Raw genomic sequence first — 11,564 nt, forward strand, 5'->3', positions numbered from 1 at the left:
AATATTTTTGACAGTAGAAGACCATGGATTATCAGGATGCAGTAAACCCCCCAAATCACCCTGACGGAGTAAACCCCCCAAATAATCAGGAAGTTAACCCCGAAAACCAGAACGGCCCAATTCCTCCCAATAATCATAAACTGAATAACCAATAAAACCAGGGGAATCCAGTCGTGAACTTCGGACTGGGTTACATGCCTTCCGACAGGAAATTGCCCAAGTTTAGCTAGGCAGGATCTAGTTTGTCTGTCGAGGAGTGGCTAGATGAGTGATCTTTTCAATGTTCCCGAAGGACACCGGGTCGGTTTATTATATCGTCAGTTGGGAGAAGCTCGAAGGCAAGTGGCTGTATTGTCAAATGCAGAAAAGGCAGATGTTGAGAGATTGAAAGATAGACTGGTAGAAGCCTTTGGAGACACGGCCCGTTTCTGTCATTATGGGTCAGTTTTACTCAAGGGCGCAACTGCCGAGAGAAACCCTACAGAACTACGCTCTAGCTCATCAAGAGTTACTAAAACGTGCAGATAGGCGGAGAGGACAGCCCCAGGTTGATACTGATAGCATCTTAAGAGACCAGTTCCTTGACGGAATAAGGGACGAGTGGCTGCACCGCCAGATACTAGTACGTGGAGAAGTGCTAAGGGCCCCTGCTGCGAACCCCAGGACTTTCCGGGATATTAAGAAGGTGGTGGCTATTCCTATAAACTTTGTACGGGCACCCATCGAGGCTTAAGTCACTTAGCTACCATCGTCGGCGTTCACATGGACACCCTTACAAGGGCATAGGGGTGGCGAGTGGAACGGGGACATACATAATACAGACTTCCTTGTTGAAGCCATGAAGACAGCAGAGAATGCTGGAAAAGTCCGTGTCCCTCTTGGGGAAGTTCCTATTGGGGTTTTCACTTACAGCCTCCCCCCCCCCCACTCAGGTATTTCCTACACACATTCCGCCACTCAAAAGCCAAAGTATACGGCTACAACAACTTAAGCAGTATTCCGCTTTTCATTGTCGATGGAAGTGTGGTTCTGATGTCGTCAGTAATATCAGTATTTGCAGCGGAAACAATGACGAGCCATCTGGATCCATGTTTTAGAATAATAATGGGAAATGCCAGGGTCGTCGTTAAGAGGAAGACTTCTCCAAACTTGCTCCTCCCATGTAATGAAGAGTGCTATTTTTTTTTTTCAAATTTACGTCAACTTGTTACATTGGCTACTTGAAACGATAATCTTGATAAGATGCTCGATAATTATGCTAGGTGATTGTAAATAACTGAAATATGAAATAGACTGACCAATGACTCTTACATACCGATTCTGGGCACACATGCTCCATGCCAGTGCTCAACATAACCTAGAATCGTCGATAGCATTTTATCATCAATAAATCACTACGGGGAAGTAGATCATTTAGTGGTTGGGGAAATCAGGGCAGGTTATCAGATAGTTAGGCAGATAGAGACAGTACGTCTAGGAACTCATTTAGGATACAAAGTGTTTTGGTTCCTCTCAGCAGCAGAGTTGAGAAACACTTGGCAAGAACTATTCAGGAGAGCAATACACTGCTCGGCCGTGGTGGAATACGGGTCGATAGTCGCTCCGATCCCGGCGAGGGTGAACTGGTAGGAGGACGGTAGGAACAGTTAGAAAGAAGGCCCATGTCGGACCAATTGGCCGGCGCCATTTTGATCCTTACGTTCCAAGAATCTGACTCGTTATGGTTAGATTGGATTTGTAACTACTCCGCTAGTTTCGACTATCAATTTTACTGTCAGCGTGAACTGGTGCAGCTCGGCCCTCATGTACACGGGTGCGTGTGGTATACATATCCCTATGAGCTCCAGGTAGTACGTGGCCGGCTTGAAGCGTATGGAGTAAGTGTTATGACGATGCCAACGATAGGGTTCTCAATGGTACAGGTACCGGAGGAGTCACACGCCGTGCCCCTTGGGGCTACGATGGGGTACTCGCAGAGGACATGGTAGTCAGGGTCTGTTTATAAATTGTAAGTGTAGGAATGATTGTTGTTTTTATACATGTACTGCAAGTTACTGACCGGGAGAACGGTGCAGAAGTACCCAGGAAGGTTGTTGTTATTATAGTTCGGGTTATTCGTCGTTTGTGTAAGGACTGTTGTTGTCGAGACGCTGTGAGACGCGTCGAAGGGGGTGAATTTTAGTTTTATTTTATTTAGCGGGTATTGATAGACAAGTTAGTTAGTAAGTGGTTAGAATAGGCCTAATTGCCGATCTCAGCTACTGCAGGCACGGTGAGGGTAGCCGTAAAGATGTCCAAGGAATTAGATAGTGTTAGGCCCAAGGTAGCTGCGGTAGGAAGGGATATTTTGATCCCCGTGACTGGCTCGCTAGAATCTAAGTTACTGGGTCCCCCTGTACTTCTACCACCCTCCGATGGAGGTGGGACAATAGACAGTCCGAGTGAGCGGTTGAAGGCCCAGAATAGTGTATTTATCACACATGATGGGGATGACTTAAAAGACCCACATAGCTCAGTTGCAAATAAAAGCCCTCTCTTTAGGAGAACACCATATCGAGAACTACAATGCAAACTGCTGATATATCTTTTTTATCAATCATGATCTAATAATGTTGTAGTGTATGTCTTTTTTGCTCATGCAAATGGATCTCCTAATAAGGATACACTTGCTGTCATCGGCCAGAGAGAGCTAGGGAAGCGGCCTAGGGGCCATGCAGTACCGTCTTCAAGAAACTCTTCGGACACGGGTTTCAGTGAGTCTGAGCCAACAATATTCAATAGTGCACTAACCCTCAAACGACCCTCACTTGCATTGTTTCAAAATTGAGGCAACAACAGCAAAAAAACAATAGAAAATGGCTGCAAAATCCAACCATCCAAGCTGAACCTGCCCCCACTGAGCCAGTGGCACAGTCCCCGAAGTCTGGGTTTCCAAGAGGCAGGACAGCTCAAGGAAATAGACCTAAACTAACAATCATTGAATTCACTGAATGATCTGCCACAAACCAATCAATAACTATTTGCTCTGTCAGTAATGTTTATAAACGACCAGTGTAGTTTTAAGATATGAGCGCGGGTTAGATATTAAAAGGCTCGCTTCGCTGCAAGAAGATGCTGTTTTTACTGATCTTCTGTTTTGTGTGTACGACTTTAGCTGTTCTATACGGGATGGTCCTCATCACAGCCGATCCACAGTGTTTGATGTTCATCTCAGGAGTAGCTGCAGAGGAAACACGAATGTAAGGATTAGTACCAAACCCTTAGACAAAATACACAACACGGTAGAAATTGGTCAAGTAGGTTTTTACTTAGACATGAAAATTCTACTACTTAGACATGAAAAGTCTACCGGAGGCAGTAGCTATCCCGGTATAAATCAACCATTTTTTTTCGGTTCCCAACATTTTTTCAAATGTACGTATACCCTCTTCATACATAAGAAAAAAAACACGAATGAAAATATATGCTTGCTGTGTACTAGTAATCAGGGCAAATTGTCCGAGACTATTGCGAACTACGCAGTTCTCGTCCGCCGACACGTAAACAAAATAAAATCCATCACATGTCAGCAGGCCGCCAGGCGCGGCCTGCCTAACAGTTACACAACAGAATGTGGACGTTTTCTATATCCATAAACCAGAGATTTTTTTTCGTGACCAAAGGTTGGAGCAAACAGATTTAATACTGGACACGAGACACATTCCACAAACTCTACCGTACAGACACAAACAATTGCAGCTCAACTAAACGGCAGAATCAATCGAGTTTCCTTCACAAAAACTTGTCCACGTCTATTTACGAGTAACCGTAACATCCTTAGGATTCATTCTACATAAGTTGATGATCACTACTCTCCAAGCAGAGGTTTGGGTTTTGGGGGTATTTTTAGCGTGTTTTTAGGCTTTTTTATCGGGGTTTCTCTTTTGCACTGAATTTTTTTTTCCACCAAACCCAACCTCTGCCGGCACTCACCCCGGGGAGGGGCAAACCTATTAAAAGCTATTCAAAACAGGCGATAGTGCCCCTCCCCGGGAACCATCAAACTGTCATTAGGGATATCCATTTTATTGTGGTGGATTATCACACATCTAGGTAGTCAGAAAGGCATTCATTGGGCCACATGCCTCCTGCTGACTGTGCCTATTCATGCGTCTGGTTCACACCTCCTTGCAGAACGACTGAAATGTGTTGAAGAGATTAGGTTTATAGCCCATTGAAGCTTTCGACTGCCTGCAGAGGTTGGGTTTGGTGGAAAAAAAAATTCAGTGCAAAAGAGAAACCCCGATAAAAAAGCCTAAAAACACGCTAAAAATACCCCCAAAACCCAAACCTCTGCTTGGAGAGTAGATGATCACCAAAGGGCCAATTCAGAACACAAAACGACCTGAAAATGCAGCACCTACCTCACACCACCGCCCTTCCTCTCCAACTGAACCTGGGTGACCGTGGGACGAGAATTCTGCCTATATCCATCCGCCACGGGACTGGTAAGCTTTCTACCAACGTTACGACATATATATGAAACAAACAATTATAGTTTTTAACTGCACGGATGTAGCACAATCTGGAAATAATGCCAATAGCTGAAAAGCGAACACTTTGAACTAGATGTTTTGTTATTGTCCGCACTACTTTCTGTCGGCACTTGTGTACATATTGTCTGAGGACGATATGCGGCGGCGTGCCCCAGCGAGGCTCAATTAGGTTCTAACAAAGAACTCAATGCATCTAAGTCACCTCGGACATATATTAGCTTACACTTGGCCTGTTCCTTTTTGAGTGTCTACAAATTCTATGGGGTTGGCGGTGGATGAAATAATGTAATCACTGAGATACTTTGTGTCCAGTGTATTGGGTCTGACATCCAGGCTACAAACTCTACATGAAGTACAAGAAAGCGGGTGCATTCGCAAAGGCTGGAAGTACCAACTTCATGACAGACGGCTTGGTTGACCACATCATTACGCATGGGCGCAAAAAAGCAGTGGAAGCCGAAGGCAGCCGGCACTTGCAGCAGGGACGTGCAACGATGTACAACTTTAACACTAACAGATGGCAAGTGCCGACAGCCCCGGCCACTGTGCGAAGTACGGCTCGTACACCCTAATGAAATTAAACCAACGAAAGGTCATCGACGTGCAGCTAGTCCAGGTACATTTTGCTTGTGGCATAGCTTATGTGCATAGATTACCCGGTATAATTGTATTTGTATGGGAAAAGTGCCTATGTTGGTTTATATTACAGCTGTCTGCAATATTTTTTGCAGAGCAACGAGGTGGGTGGATCCTACCATATGGAGTAAAAAGGATTGGAGAAGTCCTTGGCGTGGATGGAGAGTGTGGATGTGGAGGTGGGGACTCTCGTCACCGACCGACACATAGGCATCAACAAGATGATCAGAGAGGATCACCCTACTATCAAGCACCTGTTTGACATCCGGCACGTTGCCAGAAGCAAGTGCATATTTTTTCAAGTACATTTTTTTTTAATTTCATGAAAATGTAGTATTCTAGTCATAAGTCAATCCTGTCTGGAATACACAGTACTGTATAGTTTGACAAAATTTTTAATTGTGTGCAGGGCTGTGGCACCATAACAATTTATTCATAAGATCCCTGCATGTTTTTGTTTTTTTTTAAATTTTTTAACAAATCTTTATTCAACAGAACAAAAGAGCGTACAAAAAGACAAACGATATAGCGTAAGAGTACACACACACTGAATTACATAAAAACATTCTACCCAGTCGATATATTTGCTAAATCTCCCCATTTTCTGTAATGACTGATCATATTGTTTTGTTTTCGTGCGATGCTTTCTTCTGTGGCTTTAAAATTATTTACAAAGGATTCTATACAATGACATAGTTGCGGAATGACGATTCTTGAAAATATACACCTTTCCCAGTAATATTATAAGATTGCATATAATTGGTACTGCTTCATGATGATCACCCTATAGAATGTTCAACGGATTTTCTATATTAAAAAAAGTCCAGTTTTTTGTTAAACCATTTCTGAACACTCTTTACAAAATTTAAACATCTTTCTGCAACACCATCCCTGCATGTTCTTTATGTTTTGTAGGTGTGAAGAAAAAGCTCCAACACCTGAGCCATAGGAAAGGGTGCCAGGTCCTGAAGCCTTGGGTGGGCAGTGGTGTGAAGTCCAGATGACAACAGACAGCTCGCTGTTGACAAGTGGAAATCTGTAGTGTCTCACATCATGACGTGATTGCGTTCTGGCAGGGAAAAGGTGATGACCTCCCTCTCCTCAGCAGATGTGCCCGGAAGTACCTTATTGTACTAGGTACAAGCGTTCCCAGCGAAAGAGTGTTTAGCACTGCGGGTGACATTGTGAGCTGAGTTTCAGTTCCATCACATACCAGATTGGGTTGCGCCAAGGTTATACTTTAAGATAAGTTATTGATGCTTTGATCCAAGCTATCCCACCAAGCTCACATTTAAGGTCATACCTGGAGTGTCGGGACCATCTGAGTTTAAAACCCGCACGACACCCTACCACCCCCAGTCTCATTGTTTAGTAGAAAGGTTTAACCGTACGATGGGCAATATTCTCCGGGCGTATGTTGCTGCCCATCAGCGGGACTGGGACATCCACCTTCCCGCCGTACGTTTTGCCTACAACACAAGTTGTCACGCTACAACTGGGTTCTCCCCGTTCTTCCTAATGCACGGGCGCGAAGCCCGGCTACCATTACATCTGCTAACAGGTGTCCCCATGTCAGAAACCACCATCCCCAAGTTTGTCACAAGGCTAAATGATTCCCTCCCCGCCCTTTTCTACCAGGTGCAGCAACAATCTTCTCAAAAAACAATGCCGCCAAAAAGAGTTATTTGACAAGAAGGTATATGGTGAGCCGTACGCCGCAGATGCCTTTGTTTTGATCTTAAACAAGGCAGTGGGCCAAGGTTTCGCCCGGAAACTGGCCAGGAAGTACAATGGCCCGTATCGGGTCCTGGGACGGGTACGCGACCACGCCTACAAAGTGCAAAACACCCGCGGCCGGCGAGAGGTGAAGGTGGTGCATTTTGAAAACATGAACATTCCACAGCAGCTTGACCCGGATTACGACCCGACACAAGGTGATCAACCGGCGCCCCAAAGGTGCCGAAATAACCAAACAAACCTCTACCCACAGCGACAGTGACACCCCCCACAGGACTCAGACTGGACTGCTACTATGTGTTCGACAACACAGAAAATATGGAGCGCCGTAAAACAACGGACACTTTTGGGGTAATTTGTTTTGGTGCATGGGTGACAGGTTCAAGCAACAGTGACCTTTTTGTTTGTGAAAACACTCACAAATTGACCAAAGATTCACTTGAGAATAGAGAACATGGAATGGAGTTCAGCCAGCGTGCCAAACGTGGGAGTGAGTATCGTTCCACTTCCTTAAATCGTTTTCTGACCTTGAAACTTATGTTGTTTGCACTAACGTCAGCAGTCATTCCTTTTTACGGCCCTGTGTGACGGCGTACTACGCGGAGAGGATTGGCCAGGGACGTGCCCTGCTGTCCAGTCATCTTCCACACTACAAGAACTCTAGCACCAGGCAAACAAAAAACAGGAGGATCTGGACGAGGATAAAGCAGAAAGGTGGGTGGAAAGACGCTCGATATTTGGCGCGCGAACGGGAGAGGATGGAGGCGGATGGCGTGCAGATAGTCACGAGGGAAGTCATGCTCGAGTGTGTGACGACCCTCGTAAGGTATTGCTATCCCAATCCCCCAACATGCCCTATATGGGCCATCGTTGGAACTAACAACAACAGATTCCCATGACCTTATCGGATTGACGGAACGAAACAGGACAATGATTTATAGTTATAATGGATTTGGACATACAGTCTATACTATAGTGACGACGGCGCGATACGGACAAAATGCAACGCCGATTGTGTGTAAACTAAAGTAGTGTCAATGATGAAGAGGTCCTGTAAACGCCGCCCGAGGGACCGGGCCTCTGAAAGCCGCCGGAGGGACTGGGCCTCTAAACGCCGCCGGACCTCTGAACGCCGCCGGAGGGACTGGACCTCTGAACGCCGCCAGGGGTCAACGGCACAACGTTCCCAGAGGAAACAGACGTCGTCAACGTAGACGCAATCGCCAAAACTCTGCACCAAACACGAGAAACAATGGACGAGGGGAGGGGAATGGACAGGGAGGGGGGGGGGGGGACTGACAGAGGGTACCGGCCAATAATATTCCAAAATGCGCACATCCAGTATCTGAACCACAATTATTAATTTTCTTTTACTTCATTCTCATTTCTGTTCAGTGTTATTTGCAATTGTATAGTAGGATGGATTTACAGTCACCATATACATGTATGACCGTGTATGTTCTTTTCTTCTGTAGTTTTGTATGACCCTATGGATACGATACTACACGCGGAGTGGGCACCACTTACTATTCATTCTTTCTTACTCATGTACTAGTCAGGACAACAGACAAGAACAGAAAGACCAGGCTGAAGGCAGCCATGACTTGCCAAAACGATGGCATCGCTGCAAAACGGAAATAGGAGTCAGCAGCAGAAAAGAGCAGAGCAGAGCACGAGCTCAAGATGTTGAAAATGCAACAGGAGCACGAGCTGAAGATGATGGGTCAGTTTATGAATGCTACTGGCCATGCGGAAGATTGGCCATCTCCTTTTGTGTGGAGGGTATGGTGCCTGGTTGAGGTACGTGCCAGGGACAATGCAGCCGTTTGTTGTGAGGGAGTACCTGGAGTTTCGGGGCATACCCTTCAGTAAGATACATCTGTACGTCATGACGCGAACAGATTACATAGATTTCAGAAAAAAAAGTCAAGAACAATGTTTCATTATTTGCAAATCCCTCTGCATAGGAGTTTTCTCGACTTATGAATACTCCACGGAATCCAGAGCGACATGGGGAGTACAGGGCTGCAGCAAGGAAGTGGGCAGAAAACTTCCGTGACACTACCCACATCGAAGATTGTGCACCTTACATACACTGTAAGTTACTACATATCTTTATAAATGGTGAGAACACACAAAACAGACAAATATTTTGTGCAAATACTTGTAGTATTAAGATATTAAAAAAACAGCAAAGGTTGACCAATTAAGTGGTTTAATAAAAAAAACAAAAACTACCCATCAGAATAAGAAGGGTACTTTATATTCCAACAATTCATGACCAAAGATGGCGACGGCACACTCAAGTAAGAAGGGTACTGTGTTCTCTTTTTGCTTCACATGTATTCTTTGTGTTGCCAAAATCCTTTTGAAGTTTTAAAATTCCTTCCAGACTTCGGATGCCATGCTGGGGATCAGCCGCACAGACACCCCTTTCTACACTTTGTTAAACTAAAAAAACCGTCAAGACTCGGCGACATCTAGCTACAAAGAAGGGGGGGGGGCGAATCCTTGTAGCAGACTCAGCAACAGGAGCTATCCGTATGATCACAAACGTCGAAGCCGCTGTACTGTTCCTCGAGACGTTCGGTGGGCTGTACACAGGGCTTTCAGTGTATATGCCCCACAGAAAAATGCCCCATTTCTCAGAATGTGCTAAAGGTGTGATGGTGATTTAAGGTGTTTAAAGACAACCTAGATTTGGATGACTTGCTCAAAACTATAAATGATGACTTTGACCATGAGAATGAACGGTTGTGTGAAAATGCCACCACGTGCCATCTAGTCCATTGGCTTAGAACTGACTAGTCCAAAACAATCATTCTATGCACGGTTTCTGACCCTTTGATTAATGATGTTCTTGTCGAGGGCTTCCAAACATGCTTTTCACTCATTCCGGTGGTGGAGGAAATGGTGGCATGGCAGATGGTATTGGAGGCAACAACCAGAACAACAACAACAACAATGCCGGAGGGGGTGCTGCAGGTGGCATGGCAGGTGGTGTTATCACTGTTTACAAATAACAGGTATGTAGCGCCACTGTTTGCAAGGTAGATATCAAGTTGTTTCCGTGTGGCTGCCTATGCAGAAGCCGGCATTACAGACTAAGACAGCCTTACAACCATGAGGGGAAGTGGAAAGATGGCCTGTGTACAATACTAGGAAGTGGAAAGATGGCCTGTGTACAATACTGGGGATTGTTGACGTAAGTGTTGCGTTTTCCTACGCTTGGTGCAATACCTTCGATGCGCGGTATTTACCTATGTATTGGGGGGGAAGTATGGTATGTACCCAACAACGAATCTGGGATGTGTTTTTTCTCATACGGAGAACACATCGAAGAGAAAGATCCTGTCCAACCAGTACGGTGTGGAGGTACGCCTTGCCATGTCTTCCTGCAGGGTGTGGACAGCGTTGACCCAGTTTACCTCAAGATGGGAGGAAGGACAGCTAGGAAGCGTCACGAGATAAAAGGTCACCACCTGCGTTTCGTGAACAAACGGGAAACTGACGAGGACAAGATCGACGTTCTGCAGAAGCTGATGAGCGGCGAGCTCGGGTACAAATTCGACTTGAAGGTATTTGAGACCGATATGATGATATGAAATTCGCACAAGTAGTCATCTAGATCTACCCTCATAAAAGAAAACGTCATGTGATGGCCCCTTATATACCGAGGTAGCAGTGACTATTGAACTTTCCTGTGTTCTATCAAGGATAGGGATGCACATTTACCACCTGTGCTGTACATCCAAATGGATAACAAAGCAGGGGAATGTACATACCGATTGGTGTTGGCCTACTGCTGCCTTCCTGTTAAACTTAAAATCGTGAGAAAGGTATGCCATAAGCATGGTATTGGAAGGTGGAGAGATCATCCCTCTCCTTCCACTGCCTTTTACCTCCCCAATGGACACGTATAGATTACAGAAACATACGGTCTCTGATCACTTATGGTAGCTGGTACTATACAGCGAGGAACAAAAGCTGTTTTCCCCCGTGTTAAACCTGTAAAGGAGTAGACCTTAGTCACCGTAGATGTAGTACGAGCAGACAAAAGGGACAATGCTGGAGCCCTCCAGGTCGCTATAATGTACAATAAAGAGGAGCTGTGTTTACCAATACTTGTGTCAAACTGCGTTTTTTGATTGTTGGTACATAAACTGTTGTTTTGAGGCATTTATCATATAATTACAATACTGGACACAATTGTTTGGCAATGAGATGTATCACTATTTTTTTGTAATTGCTACATCTGAAACGTCTATCAAACTTCTAGGTGTGTCCAGCTGTGTAAAGTACTCCATATAATCTTGCAAATACACTGTTATCATAAACTCTTGTTTGGTCTGTGAGTATCTGATGAGGTACATGTCAATGAGGATTACGATAGTCACTATCTAGGACATGAACACATTCAAGCTAATGTACATATGGAGCATAAACAGTTTGTACATGTATATCTGGTGACGAAGCAAAGCTTCAAACTGTAATTACTACCGGTAAATATCGTAACTATTAGTCTACTAGAAAACCTAGATATCTCAGTACTCCTAAGTTGACTGTTTGCCTTTTATACATATGCAGATAGGTGAACACCTGAGGAGAAAGGACGCCATAACCATGCTGAACCTTCCTCCAAGAGATGGGGAAAGC

General features: G+C 44.9%; 1 long non-coding RNA gene across 1 annotated transcript; it reads right to left on the bottom strand.

The window, feature by feature from the left end:
- Positions 1 to 1,178: 1,178 nt before the first annotated feature.
- LOC109476424 lies at positions 1,179 to 4,515 on the bottom strand. Its single transcript, XR_002140613.1, has 2 exons — positions 4,404 to 4,515; positions 1,179 to 3,220 (listed from the first exon to the last, which is right to left on the bottom strand). It is a non-coding gene; the product is annotated as an uncharacterized LOC109476424 (long non-coding RNA).
- Positions 4,516 to 11,564: the final 7,049 nt, after the last annotated feature.

This window comes from Branchiostoma belcheri, unplaced genomic scaffold (genome assembly GCF_001625305.1).
Source record: "Branchiostoma belcheri isolate BF01 breed outbred unplaced genomic scaffold, Haploidv18h27 scaffold373, whole genome shotgun sequence".
In the NCBI taxonomy this organism is placed as follows: Eukaryota; Metazoa; Chordata; class Leptocardii; order Amphioxiformes; family Branchiostomatidae; genus Branchiostoma; species Branchiostoma belcheri.